Source organism: Chelonia mydas, chromosome 23 (genome assembly GCF_015237465.2).
Source record: "Chelonia mydas isolate rCheMyd1 chromosome 23, rCheMyd1.pri.v2, whole genome shotgun sequence".
Taxonomy (NCBI): Eukaryota; Metazoa; Chordata; order Testudines; family Cheloniidae; genus Chelonia; species Chelonia mydas.
The window spans coordinates 88,603-104,453 of NC_051263.2; the positions used below are offsets into that span (position 1 = coordinate 88,603).

The window sequence follows — 15,851 nt, forward strand, 5'->3', positions numbered from 1 at the left end:
GCACACACTTCTAAACTTAATCCAGAGACACTCAGGTTTTTCCACAGTTTCGTACCGGAGCTCTGAGCAGTCATACTGCTCCCTTACATACAGTGCTACTCCCCCACCTTTTCTGCCCTGCCTGTCCTTCCTGAACAGTTTATAACCATCCATGACTTTACTCCAGTCATGTGAGTTATCCCACCAAGTCTCTGTTATCCCAATCATGTCATAGTTCCTTGACATCACCAGGACCTCCAGTTCTCCCTGCTTGTTTCCAAGGCTTTGTGCATTTGTATATAAGCACTTGAGATAACCTGTTGATCGCCCCTCATTCTCAGTATGAGGCAGGAGCCCTCCCCTCACAGACATTCCTGCCTGTGCTTCCTCCTGGTATCCCACTTTCCCACTTACCTCAGGGCTTTGGTCTCCTTCCCCCGGTGAACCTAGTTTAAAGCCCTCCTCACTAGGTTAGCCAGCCTGCTGGCAAAGATGCTCTTCCCTCTCTTCGTAAGATGGAGCCCGTCTCTGCCCAGCACTCCTCCTTCATGGAACACCATCCCATGGTCAAAGAATCCAAAGCCTTCTCTCCGACACCACCTGCGTAGCCATTCGTTGACTTCCACGATTCGACGGTCCCTACCCAGGCCTTTTCCTTCCACGGAAATGACCAGGGATGAGCATAAAGATATTGCTCGGGCATGCAGGAGTGATATCAGGAAGGCCAAATCACACCTGGAGTTGCAGCTAGCAAGAGATGTTAAGAGTAACAAGAAGGGTTTCTTCAGGTATGTTAGCAACAAGAAGAAAGTCAAGGAAAGTGTGGGCCCCTTACTGAATGAGGGAGGCAACCTAGTGACAGAGAATGTGGAAAAAGCTAATGTACTCAATGCTTTTTTTGCCTCTGTCTTCACGAACAAGGTCAGCTCCCAGACTACTGTACTGGGCAGCACAGCACGGGGAGGAGGTGACCAGCCCTCTGTGGAGAAAGAAGTGGTTCGGGACTATTTAGAAAAGCTGGACGTGCACAAGTCCATGGGGCCGGATGCGTTGCATCCGAGAGTGCTAAAGGAGTTGGCAGATGTGATTACAGAACCATTGGCCATTATCTTTGAAAACTCATGGAGATCGGGGGAAGTCCCGGACGACTGGAAAAAGGCTAATGTAGTGCCCATCTTTAAAAAAGGGAAGAAGGAGGATCCGGGGAACTACAGGCCAGTCAGCCTCATCTCAGTCCCTGAAAAATCATGGAGCAGGTCCTCAAGGAATCAATCCTGAAGCACTTAGAGGAGAGGAAAGTGATCAGGAACAGTCAGCATGGATTCACCAAGGGCAAGTCATGCCTGACTAATCTAATTGCCTTCTATGACGAGATAACTGGCTCTGTGGATGAAGGGAAAGCAGTGGACGTGTTGTTCCTTGACTTTAGCAAAGCTTTTGACACTGTCTCCCACAGTATTCTTGCCAGCAAGTTAAAGAAGTATGGGCTGGATGAATGGACTATAAGGTAGATAGAAATCTGGCTAGATTGTCGGGCTCAACGGGCAGTGATCAATGGCTCCATGTCTAGTTGGCAGCCGGTATCAAGTGGAGTGCCCCAAGGGTCAGTCCTGGGGCCGGTTTTCTTCAATATCTTCATAAATGATCTGGAGGATGGTGTGGATTGCACCCTCAGCAAGTTTGCAGATGACACTAAACTGGGAGGAGAGGTAGATACGCTGGAGGGTAGGGATAGGATATAGAGGGACCTAGACAAATTGGAGGATTGGGCCAAAAGAAATCTGATGAGGTTCAACAAGGAGAAGTGCAGAGTCCTGCACTTAGGACGGAAGAATCCAATGCACCGCTACAGACTAGGGACCGAATGGCTTGGCAGCAGTTCTGCAGAAAAGGACCTAGGGGTTACAGTGGACGAGAAGCTGGATATGAGTCAACAGTGTGCCCTTGTTGCCAAGAAGGCCAATGGCATTTTGGGATGTATAAGTAGGGGCATAGCGAGCAGATCGAGGGACGTGATCGTTCCCCTCTATTTGACATTGGTGAGGCCTCATCTGGAGTACTGTGTCCAGTTTTGGGCCCCGCACTACAAGAAGGATGTGGAAAAATTGGAAAGAGTCCAGCGGAGGGCAACAAAAATGATTAGGGGACTGGAACACGTGAGTTATGAGGAGAGGCTGAGGGAACTGGGGATGTTTAGTCTACGGAAGAGAAGAATGACGGGAGATTTGATAGCTGCTTTCAACTACCTGAAAGGTGGTTCCAAAGAGGATGGCTCTAGACTGTTCTCAGTGGTAGCAGATGACAGAACAAGGAGTAATGGTCTCAAGTTGCAGTGGGGGAGATTTAGGTTGGATATTAGGAAAAACTTTTTCACTAGGAGGGTGGTGAAACACTGGAATGCGTTACCTAGGGAGGTGGTGGAATCTCCTTCCTTAGAAGTTTTTAAGGTCAGGCTTGACAAAGCCCTGGCTGGGATGATTTAATTGGGGATCGGTCCTGCTTTGAGCAGGGGATTGGACTAGATGACCTCCTGAGGTCCCTTCCAACCCTGATATTCTATGAGTCTATGATAATCCATGTCTAGACTGTAACTGAAAATACAAAACAATCTTTCAGCCCTATTTCACTTCCAACTGTTTTGGGGTTTGTTTTTGGTTATTTTTGTATTTTATTTTTTTAAATAAGCTTGCTGGGTTGAGGATTTAAACATTTGCATTTGAATTCCTTTACATTTGTCTGTATCATGAATTCCACAATAATAACTTTCCACAGAAGAAATTCTGGGATATTTACAGTGAATCTGAGGTAAATACACTACTGTAAGAACTTTATCTTCCTTTTAGAGGAAATGATGCTGATCTTTGATTTTCAGACTACTGTCTTCTTCCTTCATAGAGGCCAGTGGCCCGGCCTAGACTACTACATCCCTAGAGCATGCAGATTTCTGGTATACAGTTGTTCTAGTATAAGTAAAATATATATCTTACTGTTAGCTTTCCTCAGCAGTCTGCTACTAGACATGCGAACATTGTAACGGTCATTTGGTCACCCTCCATCTCTCTGCCTAGAGAATGAAATATTATTACTCCATTGATTCAGCAAGTCCACTGATTTCAATGAGGCAGCAAAAGGTGTGTGTCAACATGGGATTGGCCCTTTCAATCTAACATTGGGAGGATACTTTTGAACTGTTTCATCCCGGGAAACAAGTTGGGCAAATGGATATGCACACACATTGCGGACACCTAAGTGACATAAATTGGATAGATGCAGCTCAGTAAAGAGTGGGAAATATTCTGACTCATATACCCTTAACATCTAATTCAGCAATATTTGGGACAGATGGCAGTCTTTTCCTTCTTAGGATATAGCATGAATTACAATTAGCTACTTTACCTTTCACACTTGAGGGGGGAAACATTTTGCTATAGTGCTGAAATCTCGGACACTAGAGTCTATGAAGCTCACACTAAGGGCTGTTTATTCTTTACGTGGCTGGCTTTTGTTAGCTAGCACCGCAAATTCTTTCATCTTCCTGAATTCAAAAGAATTCCCAAAGACATAAGAGAGAGAACGATGATTCTTGCCCAGGACTTCCTATTCTCAGCAGGGACTGAAGGACAGAGCTAATCCCACCAGCAGGCTTAGCTGGTCTATTTCGCAGACAGACAATGCAAAATTGCTTCAGTGACTTTAAAAATAAATAAATGATTTAATGACCAGGCTAATAAGGGGAAAGTGGGGAGGTTTTGAATTGGAGCTCTCTGAGTCCTACACTGGAATGAGACACCTGAGTGTGTGCTACACTTCTTCAAAGACTTCAAAAATACCAACAAAGCAGAAAGCATCAAACTTGTAGGTTTTTACTAACCATTTCTAAAGCTACAATGTCAGCAGGACTCCAGTCCCAGGTTGGCTGCTTTATATTATGCATGCAAAAGAAACGGAGGTGTCCAAAGTCAGGAAGAGAAGATACTCTATTTGACTTTGATGGTTCAATCAAAATTTTGATATTCATAAACTACAGTACATGGCTTCTCTGAGGTCCCCTGACAAGATGAGGTTTTATTTAAGTGAGGGGCCAGAACTGTAGCAGGAAAATATATTATTTGATACCCAATGTGGGTGTGAATGAGCTTCTTGGAGTAACAGTCTTGAAGACCCAGAAAAGGCCAAGGCTGAGGAGCAATTCTAAAATCAGGTGGTGTGGAAGGTAGAGAAATCTACAGGTGTGGGGCCAGAAGACCAGGGTGCTATTCCTGAAACTAAGGCCCAGTATGAGATGAAGGTGCACAGCACTTTGCAGGACTGAATCATAACTCACTAAGCATGAGCTAGGTAAGTGGTGCATAGCCCTTGTGTTTGGCTTTTGCACAGGCATTACCTCGGACAAGTGGGGCGAATAGGATGTAGAAGGAGAGGTAATACCTCTGAAAGTCAGAGCAATCATACTCTTGAGTGGTTCTCTTTCACTGGTCCTCACTTCACACCCAGCACTCATCTGTGGCTCCAAGTAGCTGCCCATATGTGGCAGTGCACACACAAACCACGACACCGGCTTCAATTGGCAGGCTAAACCAGAATGAGGGTAGCCATGGAGGAACACCCATGGTAAGGGGAAATACTGCATGGAATACGTAAGGCTTGACAAACCACAAAGGCATCAATGATTATCCACTGCAGCTAATCCAGGTCCCAGTCGTCATGACCCTTCCTGCTCCTGGTGTTTTACTTCTGCAGCTGATAGAGTGATATTGCCTCCATTCAATGGTCTTGTCATTTAAAAAACAGCACACAGGCATTCATGTATCATAGAAAGAAAGTCCTGTGGCAATGGATGAGTGGTGAAGTGACAGGCATAGGTGAGCACTGGGATACCAGTCGGAGCCTGCACGCTTGTGTGCGACATCTGTTCATGAACTTGCTCCTCACAGATCGGACTATACAGCCACATGGGAATACAAGCGATGTCATCATCGGATACGACAGACAGTCGTACCTTGGATAATACAGTGTTGTTGTATCCATGTTGGCTCCAGGATATTGGAGAGACAAGGAAATGGGTGAGGAAATATCTTGTATTGGACCAACTTGAGAAAGACAAGCTTTCTAACATCTTGGACAAATCACTTGACTTCTCTGTGACTCTGCTTCCTCATCTGTAAATTAGTGCTAATTATACGGACCAAGTCTAGTAAAGACTTTGAGATCTTTGGCAAAAAGATGCTATGTTAAGTACAAAGTCTTATTATTATGTATTTTTATTGTGTTATAAAGTCCACAGCCTACAAGTGAGTCAAAGTCCTTCTCAATTTGTTTTTTTAATTTGTCTAACTTTTTCTCATATTCCTCCTTTGATACTCACTCCTGACTGCCAGATATTGACTTTTGTTTGATGGTGCCCATAGCAACATCTGCTGTTAGCAACATGTCTGTCAGCTTCAGCAAAGAAAACCAAATTCTGTCAATAAAGCAACTGATCCACCAATGAACACAGGCTCAGCCAAGCAAAACTGACTTCTCAAAGCAACTCTCTTTCATTAAGATCTTAAAACTCGCTGCTATCTAAATCTCTGAGCCACATTACCAGCTCACCTTTACCCTTTTTAAGAACTGTATCTTCAGAATGCTATTGTTTTGAATGGCAAATCCCACTCTATATTATAATAGCTAAACATTACTCTGTTTTTCATAACCATAAAAGTAACACATTATGTTAGAGAATATCTGCATATTCTGTATTCTGCCATTTCTGCGTCTGTTTCACCTCTGATTTAAACACATGGAAATAGGGCAAGTCAGACTTGTGATTGAAAGTCTGAGCTAACTGTAACTCCTGCCATAGCTTCCAAAGTTTTGCAAAAACAAATCAATTATTCGGATAGCATTTTTCACCTCTGGATTTCCTTCTGTGTGCTCTTGAAATCTGACATTTAAATATACCCCAAATGCTAAGAACCTATGTTATTCACCCCTGAAAAATTCTTAGTTAATTATAGGAAAGCAAAAAAGAATAAACTGCTGTAATTTTTTAAAAATTACCCTAATCATGTATTTTGTTGATTACTGTGAAAGTGAATGGACTTGGTTCAGGTTCCAACAATCAGTGAAGAAACTGCTGCCATAGGTATATGTATATTAATTACCCATTTTAAAAACAGCATAATTCTAGGCCTGACATGCTCTCTCTCAGTATTTTCCTATCGCTCCCACCACAGTAGTATCTAACCAGTGATATTCCCATGTGTGGACTTGTCATGAGGGTGGAAGACCTGTCCTATTTTTAAGATGGCACAGAAAGAGACTAGCAGATTTAGCAGTCTTTCAGCAGTGCCATAATGCCTCTGACTTCCAATTTTGTGCACTCTGTAGTGTGCTGCGACCTCTGGAGCACACAATGCCAGATACTGCAACATTTGAAACAGAAATGTCATTTATAATAAGAAGTCTCATTCAACACTGAGTGTTTCTAACTATGCACATACAGACATATAATACGCAATTGCATCTTTCCCCACTTAAGGCTCACTTTTTAAAAAACAACATATAATTTTTTGTATACAAAAGCCAGGAAATTATGGATTTCATGCTGCCAGAGAGGGAGGGGCCATTAAAGTTAATACCATATGCAGTGAGAAAAATATTACATAAGCACAAAATGGCTGAATTATGATTGCTGCAGGAACCAGTTCTCTGGATTGTCTCACTTACATGCTTTTAAAATCTCAACCATGCTGTTTCCGTAATGTAGACATTTGCATGTAATATGTGAAAAATAAGGAAATGATACAAATTGATTTACTCTCTAAAGCTGCTACTCCTAAATTGGTTCTTGTAGATGCACTTTTATTTGATTTGACATGCTCCCACAATGATAGGATCTGTCATAAGAGCATTCAATTCCAGCACCGCTGGTGATTACAAAAGGGGAATTAGCAAAGCCAGAAAAAAATATCAGAAAATTAAGAGAGAGATAACGTTTAGGAAGATACAAGTATCTACATGATCAGTCAGAAACTAAGTTAGGAAACCCAGCCAGTGTGTGTTAGCAACACCCAGGAAAGTTAATTTTCCAGCTAGCAGCCAAGTCACAATTGTACAAGGAGAAAATTAATGAGAAAATGGTGAAAAGACGCTACCTTAAGAGAGACTCTGACAGACAGGAAAAGTTGACTATGTCATAGGGTTGGGGCATGGGGGAAATTAGATGAAGTGTTACCTGTCTAGCATGCTTCCAAGTAAGTCTGTACAAACCTACACTTTATGTTTCTTTATAAATGATCACAATATGGAAAAACTGCCAGACATAATAGTCTTATCACATCAAACCTGATGCAAGAATGTACCTTTAAAATGCTTCCTTCACTTTCTTGAATTAAACTCACAGGAAAATGCTTTATCAGATGAAAGGTTTCAGAGTAGCAGCCATGTTAGTCTTATTCGCAAAAAGAAAAGGAGTACTTGTGGCACCTTAGAGACTAACAAATTTATTTGAGCATAAGCTGAAGCGAGCTGTAGCTCATGAAAGCTTATGCTCAAATAACTTTGTTAATCTCTAAGGTGCCACAAGTACTCCTTTTCTTATTGGATGAAAGTTGATGATGGAGAAGATCAGCTTTGCTGCCTTCCTCCACAACCCATTTTCCTAATCAAGAGACAACTTCCTAGATGAACCGGTAGTTGTGCTTTCTGCTGTTTTGTAGAATTAAGAGGGCTCCGGAGATTATTCACCAGTTATGAAGTCTTCTTAGTATGGCAACACCATAGTTAGAATCATGGATTGCATGTCAATATAGCTTGTTTCATTTCTTGTTTATCAGCATCACCAGTGACATACACAACACTCGGAGAATAAGGTCTCACCTATCTTGTGTACCCTTCACAGCAGCACAGAAGGTCCTGCATGAATATGTGTGGCTAGCAAGAAATGTAAACATTATGGTGGATTAAATTAAAAACAATAAGCCCAGATGTTTAGAATATGGAGGCTATTCCCCATCTTATTCTAACAATTCTTACGGGTTTCATTTTTTTAAAGGGATCTTTGAATATTGAGAATTAAATTGAGACTGTTTAAATCACCTTCAATTTCTAATTGAATATAAAAGGCAGAGCGATATCTAATAACAAGATGTACAGTGGGACATTGAGCCATTGTTAACAGAATTCAGAATTCCTCTCTGTAGAGCATACCCAACAGTGACTGAGGCAAACACATCGACAGGCTGCATTGAAATACCGCTGGTTTTTAGTTGTAGGTTTGATCTACCTCTGTCATCTCCTTACCTCACCTTGGCTCAGGCCTGCTGTCAGCTCTCGGATTCCACTGGTTGATGCTTCACTGTGTCTCAGTTTCCTAGTAGAAAAACCCTGAACAAATAAAAATCAGTTTCAGTGTTGCACACGCTACGAAAAGCTCCTGGACCCACAATGCCAGGAGATACCTCAGCCTTCCAGCATCAAGTTTCTTCCCACAAGACAGTTTGCCCCCACTTCTGAAACAATTTAAATAGTTAATTAAAGCAGGAAAAGCCCTGGGATTGGCAATGATGTCTACTCTGCGCCCACCCGGTAGGTGTGGATTTAATGCAGTATCCATTTCAAAGAAGGTACATGCAGAGTGACATACTTTGTACTATTGAAGGGGATGCAAGCAAGGTTACGGTAAATGTAACACACTGGCAGCATGGGTGCCACGTTCCCCTCTGTTGTCTGGTCCACTAGAGGAAGCAGCCTTCTACTGCTACCAAAGAAGAGTTCCTCTTTTACTGAAAGTGCTGCCGGACCTGTATTTAAACCATGCTGACAACCCAAAAACAGGGGAAGCCATTTCATTAACTCATTGCAAGTCTTCAGAATACTATCCACCCAGCAATGAGGGGTGAAATCTGGCTGGAGCAAACCTCAAAATGTAGGAATGCTAATCTACCTCTTTTCCTGCATCATCCCTCCTAAGGCAAACTTTCAGTCTTCTACAAATCCATTTCACCACCTGATTCCTTCTACGCACATCGACCCTTCTCCTCCTGCTCAGTACAACTGGCTGAGTTCTCTCCCCTTTCACCTCTTTGCCTGCGACACAACCCAAGGTCCATTCTACCCCGATATGTACCTAGGCCAATAACCTCTTGAATGTACAGTGGGATCAGACTACATCTGCTGGTCCAGCTGCAGTTTTGAAATCACTTAGGGGCTTCTAGAAAAGGAGTACTTCTGGCACCTTAGAGACAGAATGCATTTACCATGTGATCACTCAAAATCAGGATATCTGCAGACAGTTGGAGGCAAGTCAAAAATTCCAGTCCTACTGAGATCCCCACGAAAGACATGGTGGGATATGGGCACATCGGGCCAGATCAAGCTTTGGACTTGGTAGGAGTCTATGTATCAGAAGAGATCCTTCAAAAGCCTGGGGCTCAGTTTGGCATGTGGCCTGTCACTCACCTCATTAATATCTACAGCTCAGCCCCACAAAGCCCTTATCTGTTCTTTAGATGAGTTGTTCAATCCAAATGCTTCTGGCTTGTCCCTAGCAGGTGCTGTACAGATTATAGATCCTAGGGTACTTTTGGAAGAGAAGTAGTAACAAACAGGTGTCCTAGCCAACACTCCCCTTTCTAATGGCTGGTGCTCTGCACTAATTAGTGCTAAGCACACAATAGCTGCTGCATTCATCTAGAACCACTTTCAGTACTAACACAATTATTTAAGCAGTGATTAGTTTGATATCTTAATGACAGGCTCCTTAGAAATATCTTAAGACAGACAGGCAGACAGATGGTTACATATAGTGATAGTGTCCAAACTAAAACTGTATTCTATCTTATTTACAGATGCCACTAATTAATGAGCATAATAATAAAATATGGAAAATTGCCACAGCTGACTCAAAAGCTGCAAATTAACTGTTAGGCACATTTCATAATCACAAAGCCTAACTCCTGATACCAGATTCTCCTGGAGGCTAGAGATAAAATGACATTGTTTTTCAGTTGCAGCTTCCTGTATGTAGAATATGGATAAGTCTTGGGAAAGGTATGACCTAACGGTGTGGCTTATCATGGAATATGCCAGTATTTTTGGTGCCCATGGATAATGGCAGGTTGTGGTTATTTGATTACTGCCCAGTTTTGGAGTTGTGTTACTTTGTACACATACACTTCAGTATCACATGGACGATATCCATCCTCTCCTGTTTGGACAATGCCTGGCAGTTTTCACCAAGGTTTACCACAGTGACAAATGATTGCAGTATGCTACCCAGCTCCTGACCATGGAGCATTTGCCAAGACAGTTCTGCAAAAACAAATGAAATCCTGAAGTATGTTAGTGCGGCCCTTCCACTGGAGCTCACAAACAAACTACATGGATGGCACAAATTCTTCTGTTTTGTGACCTTGCTTGACAGTAATGTTTACAATCCTCTTTGGAGTCTGGTATCTCCTTTCACTGCCAGGTATCATGAAGGATTATTGACTCTGTACGTATATATATTAACGTTTATTGTACTCTGGTCCAAAATGCACGGCAGACAAACTGCTGTTATTTTCTAATGGTCATAATTTTTCCTTGGACAGATTATCCAATCCAATCAAATTAAGGGAAACAGAATAAAACACAACTTCCCTCATTTCCAGCTGTAACCTCCATTAATGAATTCAATGGAACCAGCTATATATCTGAATTTGAGATTGTTTCCATGGTAAGATACAAGTTTGATCCAAGGGACTGGCTAAGTTCATAAAGGCCACTCTTATGCCCCACCAGACATCGGGCTGGCTCAGCCGTCAACCAACTTAGAGTGACTTGACGCTGCTATAATTTGCAGCAGTTTATAACGGCGCGTGAATGGACTTTCCACCAGCTAAGGCTCCCTGGAACGCAGTTCTGCCTACACTTCCTACCCTGGATGCTGGGAGAGAAATGGCATTCACTAGTCTTGTGCCACGTGGGGACTCCCCTATACCAGGAGACTTCTCAGCTGGGAGGTTAAGACAGCAATTACAACCTCTTTATTCCATATTGTTGGGCAGTAATTGTCAATATGCAGTACTCTAGAGCAGTGGTTCACAAACTTATTTGATCGCACCCCCCTTCTTTAGAGTAAACTTTGTAGTAGTTTACACCTTCCACCCTGCCACACAAGTACATATACACAATTTAAAAAAATCAACATGCAACTCTCACTAAATATTAAAAACAGTAAGGCATTGATTCAAACAGAGCCATTGAAGTATAGTGTAATGTAAATGTTCAGTGAGATATTGCTTACTGGCATCACACTGTAGTTACTAGTGTGATGGGAGCGCCTGTTTCTGGAGCACAGCAATTCCACGATTTACACAAATGTGCCAACAATCCATTGTAATAAGAGCAAAAGCAAAACTGCGATTGTGGTCAATGCTTACAATTAAATGCGCACATCGTGTCGTAGCATATGGAATAACGTACAGATGGCAACGACTTTGTATAATGCTTTGCAAGCTTAACAGAAATCCGTCAAAATGCACACCACCATCTGAGGACCTGAGTAGTCACAAAGCTATAAAGGAAGCACTGAGAAGGAGATTCACTAATCTTCCCCAGTTTCTGTTTTCTTTCTCCTTTATTTTTCTGCTATAGTTAACAAAGAATTAAATATTTAGTATTTGGTTCTTAGCACTCTGTGCTGTAACTTGTAAATTCACTTCCACACCTAATGGTCAGGATATGTAATTACAAGACACTATTGTCTCCAAATCCTTGAAGATAAAAGTACAATGAGCTCCTTCAATCAACACTCCTCATTAGAATCAACAAGGTGTAATGTTGTAATCTTTTTGACTTACCTGTTCTTAAAGCAACTGCATGTTTTTAATTAGTATGGGGAGTGGGGTAAAAAGAGCTATTTATAAACTTCAAACTCTAGCAGTGAAGGCTAGTAAGTCATAGGATAAATCTTCTCCCTTCTGGTCATCCAATACAATGACAGAAATATTATGGGAGAGAAGGAACAGGATCCTGGTTCTAATATTTCTAAACACAACCAATGTTATGATGGAATTAATGGGGGAGCAGTAAGATATAAAACCACTTACAAGGATAAGACTATCTTAATGAAGGAGACTAACTGTCTGGAGGGCAAAAGGGGTCAAATGTGAACAATGGGAATAAAATTAAGAAAATAACATTTAGACTGAACAGTAAGGAAAATGTTCCACTAGTAAGATCGACAAGTCTGGAAAGAGTATCCCAATGGGATTGTTTATTTGAGTGGTATAAAACTGGACTAGGGAAAGTTCTTGCTGAGAACTGCAGGAAGTAAAACTGGATGTGATGGAAGAACAAACTCTCCTATGTCTTTTCCAGCTCTAATTTCTATAGCATCTATTGCACTATTCTTCCTTTACTGTTCAAGAAGGCTTACCTGACATTTTCTTCTTTCATTGCCCAACAGTGATAATTAGATTTTTCAAGAGCAGCTGTATTGGATATTCATGATTTTCAATAGGAAATAATTTTAAATGTTTCTAAAATATTTTGTGACATAAAAATTTTGGGGGAAATTTTTATCTTGCTGGTAAAGCCCCAAGTTGCTCTATGATCTTCCATCTCAAGCAAACTAATCAAGAGGTGCTTTTCCACTAAAATTCCATAATACAAAATCCTAGACATTAGGATGAAAGTCGAAGTCTAGTCATCCATGTGCTGGCAGTTCAAATACACCTCTGTATGCTCCTGGACAAGAGAGCACTACATCAAGTCTAAAACATCAAGCTTGAAAATGAGAGCCAGAAAATAATGTATCCTGTAGGGCTACTGTAAAATGGGATTTTTCTTTAGTCAATACAAACCAAATATGAATAGCAATGACTATAAGGGGCATCAAGATACAGATGCATTCTGCCAAGAGCCACTTAAAGAAGTTGGAGGAGAAATAAGGAGAAACAGCATCACCAAAAAAACTTCTTCAGAATCACAGAAATGTAAAAGGAAAAAAGTACTAGAAATCATTTACTCTAACAGTATGGGATTGTTCATTGTATTTCATTCAGAGCTGGTCAAATTATTGACCGGATTTATACCTTATGGACCCCTAGGCACATCATCTTCAGCGCCCTCCCACCTCCCCGCCTACAGCTGACCTTCGTGTTTTCCATAAAAAATAAAACTTTTAGGCGCCCTTTAGGAATGTGCCTACTGTGCCTAACTGGAAATCCGGCCCTGTCTGCAGAATGAATTTCACACTTTTCATGCTATCTAGAATTCACTGAATAGTTCACCAAAATAATTTCACCTATTTGCTTTTTGTTTGTTTGTTTGTTTTGTGGTGTGTAACTGGTTACCTAAGTGATTCTGCTGTCTGATTTGAGAACAGAAGCTTTAAATGGGAGGATAATAAATTATGAATGATAAATAATACATTTCCATTTTAGATATTCGAGCGAATATGCATGCATGCAAAAATGATGATTAGCTAATATGTTCAAGAGTATTCAAATTACTACTGGGTGTTAATAAAAAATGAGTAACAACCTCACATAACTGTGGATTGAACTCACCCCTTTTATTCATGAACTACCTTTTGTATTATTTGTCCACCACACCTTTACCCGGTCTGGCATTTAATATTCCTATCAATGGGGGCTTCTACTATTGCCCTTGCAAGACTATTTCACAAGGTAACTTAATCAAGTTTTAGGGAAGGATTGCTGATATTCAGGCTAATTTTCCCTTTCCCACCTAGCTTCATTTCATCCTATCCTAATGTCAAAGATATTAATATATCTTTAGGTAACTATTTTATATCTCTCTCTCTCTCTCTATATATATATATAAAGAATGGTGGCTATTAACAGAGATAACAATAATGCAAAGTAACATTAAAACATTCGCACTACTAGTGGAAACTGGACTCAACATTTATTTATGGTGGGGGGGAGGTGATTGGAGGAACTGGATTAATAAAAGGAAAATTTGGTAATTTTACCTGAACTTCTGACTCTGTCAGGGGGCAGTTTTTTCCTCATGGATCCTTTTAAGTGTCATTTATTGGAGTGCGTCATGCACACAGCACATTCACAGCTTTGCATTACACCATCATTTTTGACTGATGCTGCTGTATCTTAACTCCTCAAAACAAACTGCAACGACACACTCCACCACTGCATTTTCTCTGTCTAATCTCATGAAAAAAATTTTGAATCTCACCCAGACATTAATTAGGCCTGAGCAGTAACCATTTAGGCTTTGCACAAATCCTATGAGTGTCATGAGAAGATAGTGTTGCTAAGGTAATTACTCTCTTTTTATTCAATACTTGAGTAAATACTAGTGCCAAAGGGTGACATGAATCACAGGAATGAGAGTCAGTCCTAACTCTGCCGATCACATATTGGCCTTCTTGCTTTAGGAATATTGGCAACTGAAGAGAGTGAACAGGCTGAGACGCCTTAGTAGGAGAATTCCTTTTGGGAATTTACTAGCCATATCCTACGGTATTTTTTGTCCATAGAGTAAGTACATTTCTGCTATTAGCTGCTACTGGTACATTTATTCCATACACTGGCTATTCTGTGAACCAACAGCATTACCTTGGTTTACAGAGCAGAGGAAGCTCATGATAAACATTATCTTTACAAACACTTCCACTTCAGTACTATTCACCTTCTGTATTTTACTCTGTTCATCTCCCATGCTGGAAAAAATGACTTGAAACTTGAGAACTTTGTTTCTGAAGTTTTTTCATCTTTTCCTGCCAAAGTCATAGGACCAAATTGTGCCCTACTGGAGTCAAAGTCACCTGACTTTAGAAAATCCTACAACGACAAGTTATTCCAATAATGGTCCATTATGTGATTTCTTACATCCTTCTGCACTGTCTCTGAAGCATCTGTCAGAAAGAAGAGCGGAGCTCTTGTCTGCTGATCCAGTCTAGTAATTCCTATCCTCTTATGTGAAAGAATTAAATAAAATCAGATGTGCCCTTGAGAAACCAAATCCCAACTATACAGGAATTCTCATTTCCTGTACAAGCAGACACTGAACTTGCCAGCAAGATGGTATAATAATGAAGAAACCAAATTCGGTGATGAATCCCGGTCATGTGCCATCTGAGGAACGTTGCACATATGCTAAGAAGAAAAATACAATGAAGTGTTTTTACAGCTTTGGGCTTATGCATAATATCTCTGTATTCTGCACTGTTATCGGTATCAATTAATAGCACCCCCTTGGCAAAAACTGATTTATAGAAATTTTTTAACATTGCAATTTGAAGTAACAGTACTGTATCTACTGTGACAGAATGTAGCTGTGTCCACACCCTGCACACTAATTAATACTCTCTGTACATAGTATGCCTTGTGAGGTATCATTTGAAAACTCATAATTTGCTGATCATGACTGTCCTGATAAAATGTAAGTGGCAACATTGTGTGTGACGTTGTAAGGTTCCACTGTATTGTGTTATTAACACATATTCCAAACTGAGGTTGGCAAACAGGTCTGTCTCAAACAAAGGAATGTGTCCTCTGCTTAATTTGCGTTTAAGTAATAAACAGAGTCATCAAGAAGGGAACAAAGGAAGCTCAAACGGCTGAGGAAAAAGCAGCAGGGAACATCCTTCCCCATAGACTTTTTCCTTCTTGGTACCCAGCTGGACATGTTTTTCAACAGGAGGACTGAAAATATAAAAAGTACAAACACCCCAAGGTACCCCTCTCTCTCTCATCCTACCCATCGCATTCATGGCAACAAAACAAGCATTTGTTGGAATCTGGAAGAAGGGGCCCTGACCTAAGAAGTTTGGTCAGTAAGACTGCTGAAAGCATGTGGTGAGAAAACTCTGCTTGGAATTTAATATAGTTTGTTAAGTTAGGCACCCATTACAT

General features: G+C 41.0%; 1 protein-coding gene across 9 annotated transcripts in view; it reads right to left on the bottom strand.

The window, feature by feature from the left end:
* Positions 1-15,851, bottom strand: part of LOC102932319 (leucine-rich repeat and fibronectin type III domain-containing protein 1-like protein) — a 251,812-nt gene that overhangs the window by 79,552 nt on the left and 156,409 nt on the right. For 4 of the 9 annotated variants that reach the window (XM_043534720.1, XM_043534715.1, XM_043534713.1 and 1 more), the window contains one exon: positions 8,266-8,349. The exons of 2 other annotated variants lie outside the window; for them this stretch is intronic. The gene's annotated coding sequence lies outside the window, so the exon portion shown is untranslated. The remainder of the gene's footprint in view (positions 1-8,265; positions 8,350-15,851) is intronic. 3 more of the 9 variants (XM_043534717.1, XM_043534714.1, XM_043534712.1) reach the window with 1 other exon arrangement.